Below are 14,431 nucleotides of genomic sequence, written 5' to 3'. Positions count from 1 at the left end.
GGTGCAAATGCTGTTGAGAAAAAATAAAGAAGAGAATGGGGAGAAACAAGTGGTAAATTTAGGACTGCGGTTCAGAGAAGGGTCTCACTTATAAGGTAACATTTCAGCAAATAACCTGAAGTGCAAAAGCAATATGTCAGTGCTCAGAGATAGACAAAGCCATGTGAAAACCAGGAGGAAAACATTTTCAGATGGGAGACTGTCAGAATAAACTCCCCAATGGGGCCAGTGCTACTACAGTTGAAATGAACAGTGAAGAGGGAGAAAGAAATGATAGAAGGTAACATTAGATAAAAAGGAGAGCAGATTATATAAGGCCTGTGGGTCAGTAGAAGGACTTTGGCTTTGATTCTGAATGAACACAGATTGCCATTAGATGGCTTTGAGTTGAGGAGTGTCATTATACAAGTAACATTTTTAAAAGATCACTCTGTATGCTGTATTGGGTACAGATTATGCGAGCACAAAAGGTGAGAATTGAAAGTCCAGTAAAGAAAGCCCATTTTTATGGAGAAATCCAGGAAAGAGATGATGGTGGCTTGGACCACAGTCAAGTTGGTGGTGGCAGTGAGAAGTAAAATAATTCTAAATGGATTCTGAATGTAAAGCTCACAGAATTTGCTGACGGGTTATATGTTGGGTGAGAGAGAGAGGAGTCAAGGGTGATCTTAAGGCTTGTGTCTCAAGTAACAGTTAGGATGGAATTGTCCTTAAATCAAATGTGGAAGCAGAAACAGTTTCGGATTGTTTTTGTTTGAGAGACAGAGGAGGAGAAGAGAGGAAGTTTTTTTTAGACATTCAAATGGCATATCTAAGAAAGTAGTTCTAGGTGCTGGTGATACAGTCTAAACATGGAAAGAATAAACAACAAAGACATAGATAAGCTTCATCCTCTTGTTTGCCATTATATCATTATTACCTTGCATAGGTGTTCAATAAATATTCAAGACATGAAGAAGCAAATGTTTTACTATGAATATCTAAAATTCTGCCATGATTTTGCCTCTATGGGGTTGTGCAGTAATAGTCTTGAGGATAGGGCCAGGAATTTCCTTAGAATGCAACTCCAGATATACTCATTTCTGACCTCTATCCACTAAGCAATTTGTTTCCTGTAACACGTTTGATTTTCAACAGTGATATTCTTGTGAGTCAGCTAGGATGTTAGAAAGAAAACAGACCTCCGAGTAAGTAAAAAGTTAAGTTGAACACAGCTTAGTTTTATCTGTTAGAATACCAGGTGATTTTGCATAAAAACAACTCTAATTTTTCCATAATTGGCATTCCTGTTTTTCTGACAAAAACTGACTAAGATATTTGGCTAGTTCTTAAGGCCACTTCTGACAAGAGGAAGTTTATTTTCCTGTTGCTCTGACAGGAAGAGGAGGATCTACTTCTCCAAAATGCAATACCCAATTAGGACACAGGCTAAAAATGAAGACTTAAGTCAGTATATAGCACTCTTGAAAACTACATATTGAGATATACAAAGTTATGTGAGCGTTTACAAGTGTGTGTCCACATACTGAGTTTGCAATGCTAAATGAATCTCTTAGGGGTTGCCTGCAAAACAACACTGATAATGACAGGTGAAACCATGGGCTATCAGATGTGATCCAGACTCCACCAATCACCAATAGATGAAATTGGACACATTCTATTTTTGCTAAGCCTCAGATCTTTATTTCTAAAATGGTAATGCATTTGGCTCATGGAGTTATCTCAAAATGTACATGAATTTATATCCACTAAGTGCTTTCGAATGTCTGGTGCATGAGAAACATTTACTACATAGTACTTATTATTGTTAATACTATTGTATTTGCAAATTTTGTATCCTTCTGTTCTTTACTTGTAATTATATCATATTAATCCTCTATGTCATTGAACAGTCTTTATAGATAACATTTAAAATACGGTTTGCAATACCCTTGTGTTCAGTTATTTCAGTATTCAAGGCTATTTTTAAAAATTAAACACCGGTCTGTTTTTTAGCATTATGTCATCATGCTAGCATTTTAAAAATCTGAAATCTGTATCATTACTTTATTCTGGTGAAAATCACTGACTTTATTATACTATTGATGTGAAAAGACAAATCAATTACTATTCTATAAGCCTAGCCAGTTCTGTGCCCATGAATCTAAATAGGCAAATGTATTATGTTTTGCAACTCTTTTCAAAAATAATTTTTACTCTACTTCAAAAACATTCCAAATAAATGGAATACAAACATAACAATATGGAAATTGTTATATAGTTAAAGCTGCTTCAAAACTTCCATTTATTCATGATAAAATGTATAAAAAGACAAATAAGGGAACTGTTCATGTAACAAAAACAAAATATACAGCTTGCCATCAGTAAAAAGTTTGCAGAGCCAGAAAAAAAAGACCCTTTAAAATCTTATTTTAAATGATTTTTTCAAAGTTATCAACTAAGGGATCTATTATGTAAAGATGAAAGATTTAGAATAAACTATTTGGAGTTATTTTATAGCCTGTCTCTGCATCATTCTCTTGACTTGTATAGAGTCAAAATGCACATTTACAGCAACAGGGAACAATCTACACAAAAATATACTCGTGAGTTAACATTGATGATATTACACTTTTTTTAGAATAGTGCTTTTAAAAAAGAGATCCAAGGGGCACCTGGGTGGCTCAGTCGGTTAAGCGTCCGACTTCAGCTCAGGTCATGATCTCACGGTCCGTGAGTTCGAGTCCTGCATCGGGCTCTGGGCTGATGGCTCAGAGCCTGGAGCCTGCTTCCGATTCTGTCTCCCTCTCTCTCTGCCCCTCCCCCGTTCATGCTCTGTCCCTCTCTGTCTAAAAAATAAATAAACGTTAAAAAAAAAAAGAGAGATCCAATATCATTTTCCTTTAAATATTTTAGAATTAAATTTTTTCTTTATATTCTTTTTTGGCTCACCAAAAATATTTTATTATGTTAATTAATATTTGAGTGGGAAATTTAAATTTACAATTCTACTCCCTGACTTACAATATAGCTATAATTTATTGTATTTGAAATGTATCACATATTTACTCTCATTTTTTTATGAATTCAAAACTGTGTTTTAATAAAAACTAGCACGTATATCAGCATCTTGAAATAACCAAAAAAAAACCCCCAAAATATGCATTTTACTCTATTACTATCACCAATTTTATATGAATGTATAATATAACATTGACTAGTTGTGGTGTGATTTCTTTAATTGTCTCCTTTCTGTCGAGTATTTAAATTGTTTGCAATATTTGAATGCTACAAAGTGGGTGTAAATTCCTCAGTGTGTAAACCTTGTCAAAATCTAAGGGTGTTTATTTTTATTTTAGAATCTATGTCAAGAGTGGGAACTACTTAGTCAAAAAATGAGAATGCTTTTAAAGCTGCTTATAAACACTGAGGGATTGCTGTCCAGATCAGCCTAAGTGTTTTGTTTTGTTTTGTTTTTGTTTGTTTGTTGAACTAATTGTAGTACTAGGCCACCTGTGTCAAGGCATCCTAAGCATTGTTGCTGTAGCAATATTCCCATAATAGATTTTAATAATGGGCAACAACGAGTATGCATACAATAGGACTCAAAGTTACTTATCTATAGCTGCACAAGACAGGGTTTGTCCTGGAGGGAACTTAGTGTCTAATGTGGCACATTCTATATAAGAAATAAAGAATCAAAGTAGAGTAAGAATCAAAGTAGAGAAATAAAGTCAAGACATAGAGAATGAAGAAATTAAATTCCATAAACAATCAGAAAGCACACAAGAAATGGTATCCCTCATCACAAATGTGCACTCATAATGTGGAAAGACTTTTAATTTTGTTTTAATGTTTATTTATTTTTGAGAGAGACAGAGACAGGATGCGAGTGGGTTAGGGGCAGAGAGAAAGGGAGACAGAGAATCCAAAGCAGGCTCCAGTCTCTGAGCTGTCAACACAGAGCCCGACGCAGGGCTTGAACTCACGAGCTGTGAGATCATGACCTAGGCTGAAGTCGGATGCTCAACCGACTGAGCCACGCAGGTGCCCCAGGACTTTTAGATTATTCTTACTATGTTTCCTATTAAACCACTATACTGAGTCTCTAGTTTGTTTATAACTGAAAACTATACCTCAGATTTTTCTTCATGTTGTCCCCTAAATTCAATGTTTGATCAACCTTATCAATATCAACACATTTCTAATGTGAATTTTTTTAAAGCTCATTATGGGGCGCCTGGGTGTCTGACTTTGGCTCGGGTCATGATCTTATGGTTTGAGTTCGAGCCCCACATAGGGCTCTGTGCTGACAGCTCAGAGCCTGGAGCCTGTTTCAGCTTCTGTGTCCTTCTTTCTCTCTCTGCCCCTCTCCCACTTGTGCTCTGTCTCTTTCTCTCAAAAGTAAATAAACATTAAAAAAATTATTTTAAAAAGCTCATTATGATAACGCAAAATAAATGTTAAGTATAACAAAAGATTTAATGTACTTGATAAAAACTGCAGAGACCTCTTATAAATATCTAAATGTTACCATTTTTTTTTACTTTTGTATGAAAATCTATCAATATCCGTAAGCTAATATTATCTAATAATTGCATTTGAGAGGAAAACCAGAACTGACAATTTTACTAATAAAGCTATTAGTTCTAAGTATTTCACTTAAGATGTCAACCACTTAGAAACCAAAAGACTTTATCAATAAGCCACATTTGCTTCACTCAAAGCCCAGGATTGTGTTACAAAACACCGTGTGATAGTTACAAATTAATAAAAATTCCCATTATCACTTACAGCATGCTGGGATGCTTTTTTTCATGTTACTCTGATAAATACCATCTTATTTTTTAATGACCGTCTTCATAATCTATAAAAGCCACCATGTCGACTCTCCAGAAATGTTTCAGTAACCCTTTGATTAAACAAAATCCTTAAGGATTTCTTTGAAATCTTGAAGGTTTGTCATTATTTTTAATAGACTAAGCGAAGCACTCAAAGGATAGTCACAAGCAGTTAAATCACTTGGATTTGCACTTGCCACAATGAGGTACTTTTGTGTAGCATTCATATTTTAATCAAGGAGGATCTCTTTAGTTTAATTTACAACTTGAAGACCTATTATAATAAACCCAACATACTCAAAGAATTAAGATAAAGAGACATCTAATGTTGAAGTTATTATCTCATAATATTGAAAAAATACGTATGTACCCTAACTTTGTTTTAATTTCTGGACTCAATAAATTAGTGGAAAAAAAATAACATGAAAGTAAAGATTCTAATATTAAGTATTTTTGTTGTATTTAGCTATGAAAAGAAGTTATACTTTCAAAAAGTTGCTTTATTTGTGTCTATAGAAATATATATGCACACACATATACATATACACATATACATATATATGTATATATTCGTGTGTGTGTGTGTGTGTGTGTGAGTGTGTGTGTGTGTGTGTGTGGTATGGTATTTAATTCCCTAAACTGTGGTTCAGGGCCCCCTGTCTTATCCTAATGTTAACTCCTACCTGAGCCTCTGACTTCCTTTGTTGGCAGTCTCTGATCATTACCAACTAGATGCCAAAAGCAAATTAGGGGGAGGCCCAGCATTACATAGGTACAAAGAATACACTTGCAGATGCCCTGGTAGCCACGCCTTTAATCTGATGTGCCAAAACTGTCCTCATGTTCAGCTCCCTCAAATCCAACATCGATAGTTCTAAAAGCATTATGCTTAAGAGTAAATCCCCAAAACAACAATTGCTCACTTAAGATAGGAGGTAATTGTTCTCACCTTAAAGACTAGGCATGGCCAATTTTGTCAGTTCTCGCAGGTGGCTTTGGCTTTACGGTCCTCAGGGATGACTGTTTTATCACTCCACCATCCCCAGGCTGCAACTTTTTCTCCTGGTGGATAACTGCTAGAGTTCTGATTTGAGCACAGTGCCTTAAGTAACAGGAAAGAAGAAGCAGGGAGAAAAAAAAAAAATAGGCTATTTAAACAAGGCTTTAAAAGCAAAATCCAGAGCTCTATTATACCCCAATAGCCAGAACTTAGTCTCAGCAGAACCAGTTGTAAGGTCGATCAGAAAATGCAATTTTTATGTTGGTAGGCTAAGTTCACAGTTTCAAGTATAGGCTACTATTATTAGGAAAGATGGAAAATATATTTGTTAGGGAAGCAACCAGCAGTCCCTGCCACACCCTCATGGCAGTCTACATTCTTTGTACCATACTGACAGTTATTTATTTGTATTAAAATGGTTGGTTTATCCCTGCTTAATGAATTACTGAGGTCAGTAACATGTCATGTCTAGTTTTGTGGTAAGAAGATCAGGACTTCTTGAAAGTTACCCTGAGGATTCATTTTGGGATACCTAGCAAGCGACTTTGAATTAAGGATTCTTCTTCTCCCATCAGAAGGCAGTTTTCTCTTCCACCCCAGCCACCTAGAGGAGTTAACAAGCTCCAAAAAGCCCTACAATCCCCGATGTTAGGCAGCTAGTACCTAAATTCAGATTACTTGGCTCCCAGGAGTCTTCCTCCCTGTGAAAAAGCTATTTTCTTCAGGTTATCTATAAGAAGGGATAACAGGGCTACGTGCGTGGCTCAGTCAGTTAAGCATCTGACTCTTGGTTTCAGCTCAGGTCATGATCTCCTGGTACATAGGTTTGAGCCCTGCATTAGGGTATTAGGGTTGGTGCTGAACTGTGAGGAGCCTACTTGGGATTCTCCCTCTCTCTCTCTCTCTCTGCCACTCCCTGCTCATGCTCTCTCTCTCACTAAATAAATAAATAAATAAATAAATAAATAAATAAACAAACAAACAAACAAACAAATAAACTCTAAAAAAAACATAAGGGAGAATGGAGGGCCAAATCCCCTTCACTGGAATCCAAACCCACACAGTGTGTCTTGAACAGTACCTATTTAGGTAAACTCACAAGCCCATGCTCAGCAATAACCAAGAAGGCACACATCCCCTCCAAGAGGGGATGGCTGGTCCCGGTCTCTCTGCTATGCATGAAGTACAGACCCAGTAGGGAGGGCCCTGCTTTCCCTTTTGGTAGTGAGGAGTAGGACAATAACCTTGTCAGTTGTAGAGGAAGGAATTTTCAGTTAATTTGGTTGACAAAGGTCAGAATTCTGATATCAACTGTTGACAAGAGTTGTTTGGGAAAGTACTTGGGCACCCTGTGGCCCCATGGGAAGCCAGATTAGATACGGCCCCTTCTGATGAAGAAAGTAGAGGAGCATCTTCAAGTCCCAGCTAGCTCATTGTCCAGGAAACCCAGAATCAGCCTACAGGATGAGTTAGGGATATTTCTGCTTGTCATGCTGTAATTTTGAATCTCCAGTGTCTCAGAGAATATGGCAGATAGTAGACACTCAGTAATGTTGGCTGGAGAATTAATGAATGAATAGAGGATATCTAATGTTACACCTGATAGCAACATTGGGAAATACATTAATATCTGAATTATTTGTTATTTTCTTTAAATGAGAGAAAAAGCCACCTTTATGTAGATATCCTAACCTGTCAGTGGGTGTTTTCTCATGAAAGATCTAAGCTTTCTATGACACTACGAAGGGAAGTACAGAGTGAGCTCTCCTGGAGTAATGCTAAGAGCCTTTGTCTTAGGTATTTCTCATCAGAATGGAAGCTTATTCCATGCTGTTCCTTTTTAACTTACCATATATTTCTTTCAATCTGATTCTAAACATCTAATTGGAATAGTGTTTTCTAATCTTAAAGGAAAAATTATTCACTGTAGAACAATTTCTCTGAGGACTGGAGAGATAAAGAAGCCATTGCAACTGGTTTGCAGGCACATAGAAAAGTGGGAAAGCCACACATGGACCCTGCTGAGCCTCCTGTTCTCACATGAATATCAGGCCAAGTAGATGAAGTGATGTCTTTGGCTTTAGAAGATGAAGAAGTTTGATATCCCCTGGCATACGAAGCCACTAGAAGGCAAGAAGGATGTAATAGTAGCTGTGATAAAAATGAACTGGAACACAGTTCTCCAGATACAACAGGGTGCCTCAGAAGTATATTCTACTCTATTGTTCCCAGTATCTTAGTTAATTATTAGACACATTGTGTAAACTATTGTTTTTACTGGATAATATATGGAGATGATTCAGTGCGAGAGTGATTTGATTTTCCAGTAACATTACTGGGATGAGAAAAGTTACATCTGGGCAAGTTATTTTACCGTAGTCATATTTCTTCAATTCTGTGTAGCACTCAACATGAACCAAGAAGCTAGGTTTTAAAGATTCTGATAAGAATAGATTAATTATTTTGACCCCTTTTCTCCCAGTAAACTTTTTGCACAGTGAAAATATGAGGTACACTTGAAATTCAAGAATAACTCTTTGTTAGGGTCAAACATTTTATGATGCAGAGGTATAAAATTAATCCATTTTGTTGACAGCCTTATAAATCCTTTAGGAAAAAATAAAACAAAAAGAAAAATACATTCTATTGACAAGGATAGTAAGGAAATGGAACAAAATTAGTGTATTTACAGGACAACCTCTAAGACCATAATCATATGGTTCCTCTCAAATGCTACAGTAATGGACCACAGAACACTATAAACAAGACATATCACTTAAAAATTGTGCACATCAACCTTAACAGTCTTAGCACTGAAGGAATAAACAATGCATAATATTAATTTCAGCCTTCAAAAACCAAAAGAAAACAGTCAACAGAGGACTCACAATTTTAAAAAGTGATATGCATTGTATTAAGTTTTCAAAAGTACTTTCTGACAAGTATAAATATTTTTTTTTATTCTCACAAATAAGAGAGCAATGAGGGACATATTTAGAAGACACACTGCTAATGACAGAATACTGAAATTATTAAAAATAAAGTGAAAAATAACTATTTAAAAAATCTGTCCAATACTACAAAATAATATAGAAATAAAATAAAAGCTACTTAAGAAAATGTTCTATATGTAGTTTTGTTGTTTTTTTTTTTCTGTAAAGAGAGGAAGTGCCCAGATGAAGGAAAATGTTAACTGCTTACATTAGAACCTTATTTGTATCTCCTGATCTAATTAGACAAAGTGAGGAAATAGTTTGAAATAAAATCTCAACCTCAAGATTAAAGGGTCAGCTATGTTGACAATAATTTAACCACAACCTCTATCTTTCAGAGCTAAGCAATTTCACACCTAAACAATGTTATTACTATTATAGTTTAGAATTCTTTTCATTTTAAACATATGTATTTACATTAGCAAAATTGCTTAATAAGTACCTGAATATCACCTAATGAAAGAAAAACCTCTTCATTTGTCCTATGTACTGGGCTCAGTAATTGTATTTGTCACAAAAATAAAATGATATGACTATTTTTCCACAAAATTATTCTTTGTACCTTACATAACTTTGTTTACATTTCACAGATAAGATTCACTTTCAAAAGACATTATTTTAAATATTTTCCCTTCCTAGAAGTTAATTCGGACAAAGAATTATTTTCAGAATTATCACCAAAACTGATCATCATTCTAGATTTTCATCATTTTCTTATAAGTCATTGAATAAAAGTGTGTAATTTCATATGACAAAGGAATCAATTTTTATTTATCATTTAAAATTTTTCATTCTAAGAAAAGTTGTAGTGGAATTTGGTATAATTACATTTGGAAAATTGCTATTTAAGAATTTTTTGGGGTGCCTGGCTGGCTCAGTTGGTAAAGCATGTGACTCTTGATCTCGGGCTTCAGCCCTATATTGGGTGTAGAGATTACTTTAAAAAATAAAAAAAAAATGGTAAAAGAAAGGAATTTTGGAAGAGAAAGTAGTGCAACTAGTTTTTGAATAATTTTTAAGACACATATGAGAACTAAACTCTATATCTTAGCCCTTGCTTTACAATGTTAATTTATAAGTTATGTGTCAATGATGCCTTTTTGTCACCATGACTTTTAGGGGAGTAATGGTTACCTTCAAATTTATCTTATTATTTCTGTTTAGGCAAAATCATATTAGCAGTTGGTTGAAGACAGTACTATTTATACTATTTATATTCATTTACGGTTATACATAGAAATATGAGGAAAACTTATGACCACCTGATATGCACCTTCATAAAAAAAGTTTTAAAAATGAGATAAATTACAAATGATTATAAGCTAATGAATTTTATTTAGAGTTCAAAATAACTTTATATTTTTAAGCTAATCCTTTCTCATAGAAGACTATTAATAACAGATTACAATAGGAAAAATTAAATCTTGTCTGAGATAAAGATTTGTGACAAAGTCAAAAGTAAAGAGTATGAATAAAAAGGTAATTCTCTAAGTAGTAAGAAGTTAACAATGATGCTCCCTAGAGATCTGAACAAGAGACTTGTATTTTCAATATGCATGTTAATAATAATGGATGATTGTGAATAACAAGCAGCTGAAATATGCTGACAGTATGTAATTACAATATTTAATTTTCCTTAAAAATTTTGAGCAATTATGGAGAATTGTAAAAAGGTATAATAAACTAATGATCAAAGAACACAAAGTAGATGAAATGTAATGTAAAGTACATTGTATTACATACTAAAGAAATAATTTAAATTATTTCTACATCCTGATGGATTCTCTAACTTCTTAGGATATTCTTCTGCACAACCCGGTGAAGCAGAGGAACCAACTATGATTAAATCAATATTACAACATGTTAATTAAAAGCATAGCTAAAAGTGTAACGATATTAAGTAGAAGATGATTTTAGCATGATTTCTATTTTAGAAGTGCCACACTTTTTAAAAAAATAGCTAAGTTTAATATTTTTATAACATGGAAAAAGTCCAAACAAAGGAAGATACATTAATAAAGTATTTAGAGGTCAGTTATAATGCAAACAATTAGTATACTACACTTTCTTTCTTTCTTTCTTTCTTTCTTTCTTTCTTTCTTTCTTTCTTTCTTTCTTTCTTTCTTTTTAAATCAATGCCTGGCTTAAAAATATCAGTTCCTAAGCATTGGTGCTAATTTATAAATCTTTAAGAATAGGAGTCATAGGAGAGAAAGAATCATAAAAAAAAACAGGGACATTTGCAAAAATGTTAAACAGAATAATGGAAAGATTTAGTGAGTTTTCTGAAGGTCACAAAACAATTGAATGACCAGGCTGGGAAGGAACTCAGATCTCCTTTCCAGTCAACATCGAAAATTACCAGATGCTTTTTGCACTCGCTTCCACTAAAAAAAAAAATTAGCCTAAAACTAGTCAAGTGCTACTATTCATAACCTTAGACAGTCAATTTTTAAATCATTTTTAAAATACTAGAGTTTTATAGTTATGGGTTATTAAAAATGCCTAAGTAGAAATGTTTATTATAATATTAAAATTAATTTTCATACAAAATATTGACAGACATTAAATAGATTCAATACAGATTAGAGAGACACAAGTTTCCAGATAGCTAAGTTTGAAAATCGCAGCACTTCTTTGTTTTTTAATATTATTTTTTTTAAGTTTACTTATTTATTTTGAGAGAGAGAGAGAGCACACATGAGCGAGAAGGGGCAGAGAGAAGGAAAGAGAGAGAATCATAAGCAGGCTCTGTGCTGTCAGCACAAAGCCCAACAGGGGGCTCAAACTCACAAACTGTGAGATCATGACCTGAGCCAAAGTCAAGTGTCAAAGGCTTTTCTGACTGAGCCACGCAGACACCCCCAAAATTGTAGCATTTCTATATTGATTATTTAAGACCATTAGTTTAACAGTAGACAAAAAGACATAGTTCCCTATTGTTTGAGAACCATTAATTACTCTACAAATAACTAAAGATTTTCCTGGACTTCTCTTCAAATTTAAATTCAAAATATTTACATCTGCTATATTGCAATAACATGAAATGTATCTGGAAGCCTAAAAGACATTTGAGGCAAACCATTTCTAGCTGATCTCCCAAAATAAAGATTTCCTTTTGTGATAAATTTTACTATTCATTAGTCTAGATATTTATTAATTTATTAACTCATTTAATCAGCACAAACTTTTATTGTATACCTATCCTTCTCAAGTTACTGTGTGAGGGATCATGGAGGGGAAAACAAAGAAGCAAAACTATGTTTCTTACCTTCAAGTTCTAAGATACCAGGTTAGGAATCCTCATCAGAGAAGTCCACCTTGTGGAAACCCAATCGGTACCCATTCCTAGGGGTTGTCTTACACTGAGTGGCTGATGTCCCACTTTGGTAAAGCTTTTCTTTGTTTGAGTGTTGCATGTTGCCATCATATTACTCTTCCCATCCTTACACATAATTCCTTTTTTCTTGTTTTTACTTTTTTTTTTATAGCCCTTTTGCCAAGCATATGTTGTTAATGCTGGGATTGACTAAAAATTAACCTGTGGTGGAAAAATCTGTTTAGTAAATTGTAATCCTATTGAGAATCCTATGGGAAGAGAGATAATATAAAAGAATGAGGAACCACCTAAATTAACAAACTGGTAATAAAGTTTCCTTAAGTCAAGAAAAATCAAATGATGTGTAATGACAATATTTAGAATATAGTCACAGAGCTGGTCAAACACTTAGAATCCAATCACACTATTAACATATATGGATAGGAATTAGAAAATCCCACAGAGGCCTCATGAGGGAGGTCCAGAAGCAGCATACGTTTTGCACATGATAAATACATCTTTGGAGAAGGTCTTTATTTCAACTGTGCATGAATTTCCTATATTTTGATGTGTTGAGTATTAAAGGTATGGAATGCCTGAGAGTTCTGACATGTATATTAATGACCATTAACAATTGTGATCTAATGTGGCATGCATTGTTATTTCCATGTTATAATGGGTGAGCTGTTTCCCAAAGAGGTTAAAAAAGTCTATTCATGATAAAAGTTTGAGCTACATCCAGATCTTCACGGTGAATACTTTTCAATGCAAACTTTAACTTGACTAAGAACTTTTCAAGGAAAGCCTGTTTGATTCTGCATCTTATAGATAGACCCAAGATAGAACTAACCATTAATTTGCTAAGACCCCACATTGCAGAATGAGGGTTCAAACTAATGTATTATGACCACAACTGGGTAGGCAGCTTAGAATGACTTAACTTCTATGTGTTATACTTAGGCTAAAGTCAAGCTCTAAGTGATTGCTATATTTTTAAAAGTTAGACATGTCTCAGTGGTACCCAAGTGAAGATGACCGATTAAATGTAAAACTTAAAACTATATCCCTTTGAGAATACTTCTTTAAAATACACTTTTCTCTCACAATTGAAATATTTTCTTGGATTGAAAATTCTCAATGCTTCTTTTTTAGTAATGTAAAGACAATGGGTGCAAAATTATTCAGTTACTATCTTATATCTATTCCTTAAGAAAATAGACTATTTCAAATAAATTTTTAAGTAATTTTGATTTTTACCGGAGCAATCTTAAACTGTAAGCATCATTAAAAGTTCATGTTCACCCTTATGTTCTCCTACATTTTCTTGATAAAGATATATAAATACAATTTTACTTTTTATAAAAATACACATGTGAAAAAAGAAAGCTTGGAAAATATTTTTTAAACTGAATTTTAACTTACTTTTGTTAATTTTGAAACAATGTATAGAGAAGAATAATATATCATTTTTATTTGCTCATCTTCTGTTATCTTAAGGGTAAAGAGTAAGCTAAGCGTGTGTGGCTGACATAGGAAGTAAACCATTTTAAGGCAATGATTTTAAAAGTAGGTACTGTCTTTCAGTTTATAAGTTGTCTCAGAAAACAATGTATTTCTATATTTATTATGCCTTCTGAATGATGAGTATGTTCAATGACTCCATATGATGAATCTATACCATGACTGTGGGAAAACTCTTCATAAACGGAATCAGGCCATTGGAACACCTCAAATTTTAAATTATGAGACTGAGCTCGCTATTTATTTCCCTACAAAGCCACTCCTCCTATTTTTCCAATTTTTGTGAATGGTTCCAACCTTCCTCTATTCATACAACTTGAAAACCTTTCTACTCTCTGTGTCTCAAATATATCTCTCAGCCTGAACTAGTCAATCAGACATCAATCTGTCCTTCTTTAATCCTTTCAGGACTATGTCCCCCCCTCCCCCACCCCGCCCGTCCCTTTTTTTTTTCTCATCCAAATACCTCTACCTTTGTTGAAACATTTGTAGTCTATTTCCTGAACTATTCTGGCTTCCCTGCCTTTGATGTCTCCTTAATATCCTTCATTTAGACTGCTGCCAGACTTTTTCGCTGAATCACTGTCTAGTTAAAAAAAAAGGGGGGGGGGGAGTAATCATTAAAAGAAAACCAATTAACAGTAGAACAAAATCCCAAACTTATGTTTCGTGGCATTTGGTGCATTTAAATCACCTTTACAAACTCCCTGAATAGCGATAATGGATAACTGGTGACCCCTCATTTTTCCAACAGCCTTCTGAGGTGCTAAGAGCACTA

The sequence above is a fragment of the Puma concolor genome, chromosome C1 (assembly GCF_028749965.1).
Source record: "Puma concolor isolate L17-30 chromosome C1, mPumCon1.1.hap2, whole genome shotgun sequence".
In the NCBI taxonomy this organism is placed as follows: Eukaryota; Metazoa; Chordata; class Mammalia; order Carnivora; family Felidae; genus Puma; species Puma concolor.
This window is presented reverse-complemented; position numbering follows the sequence as displayed.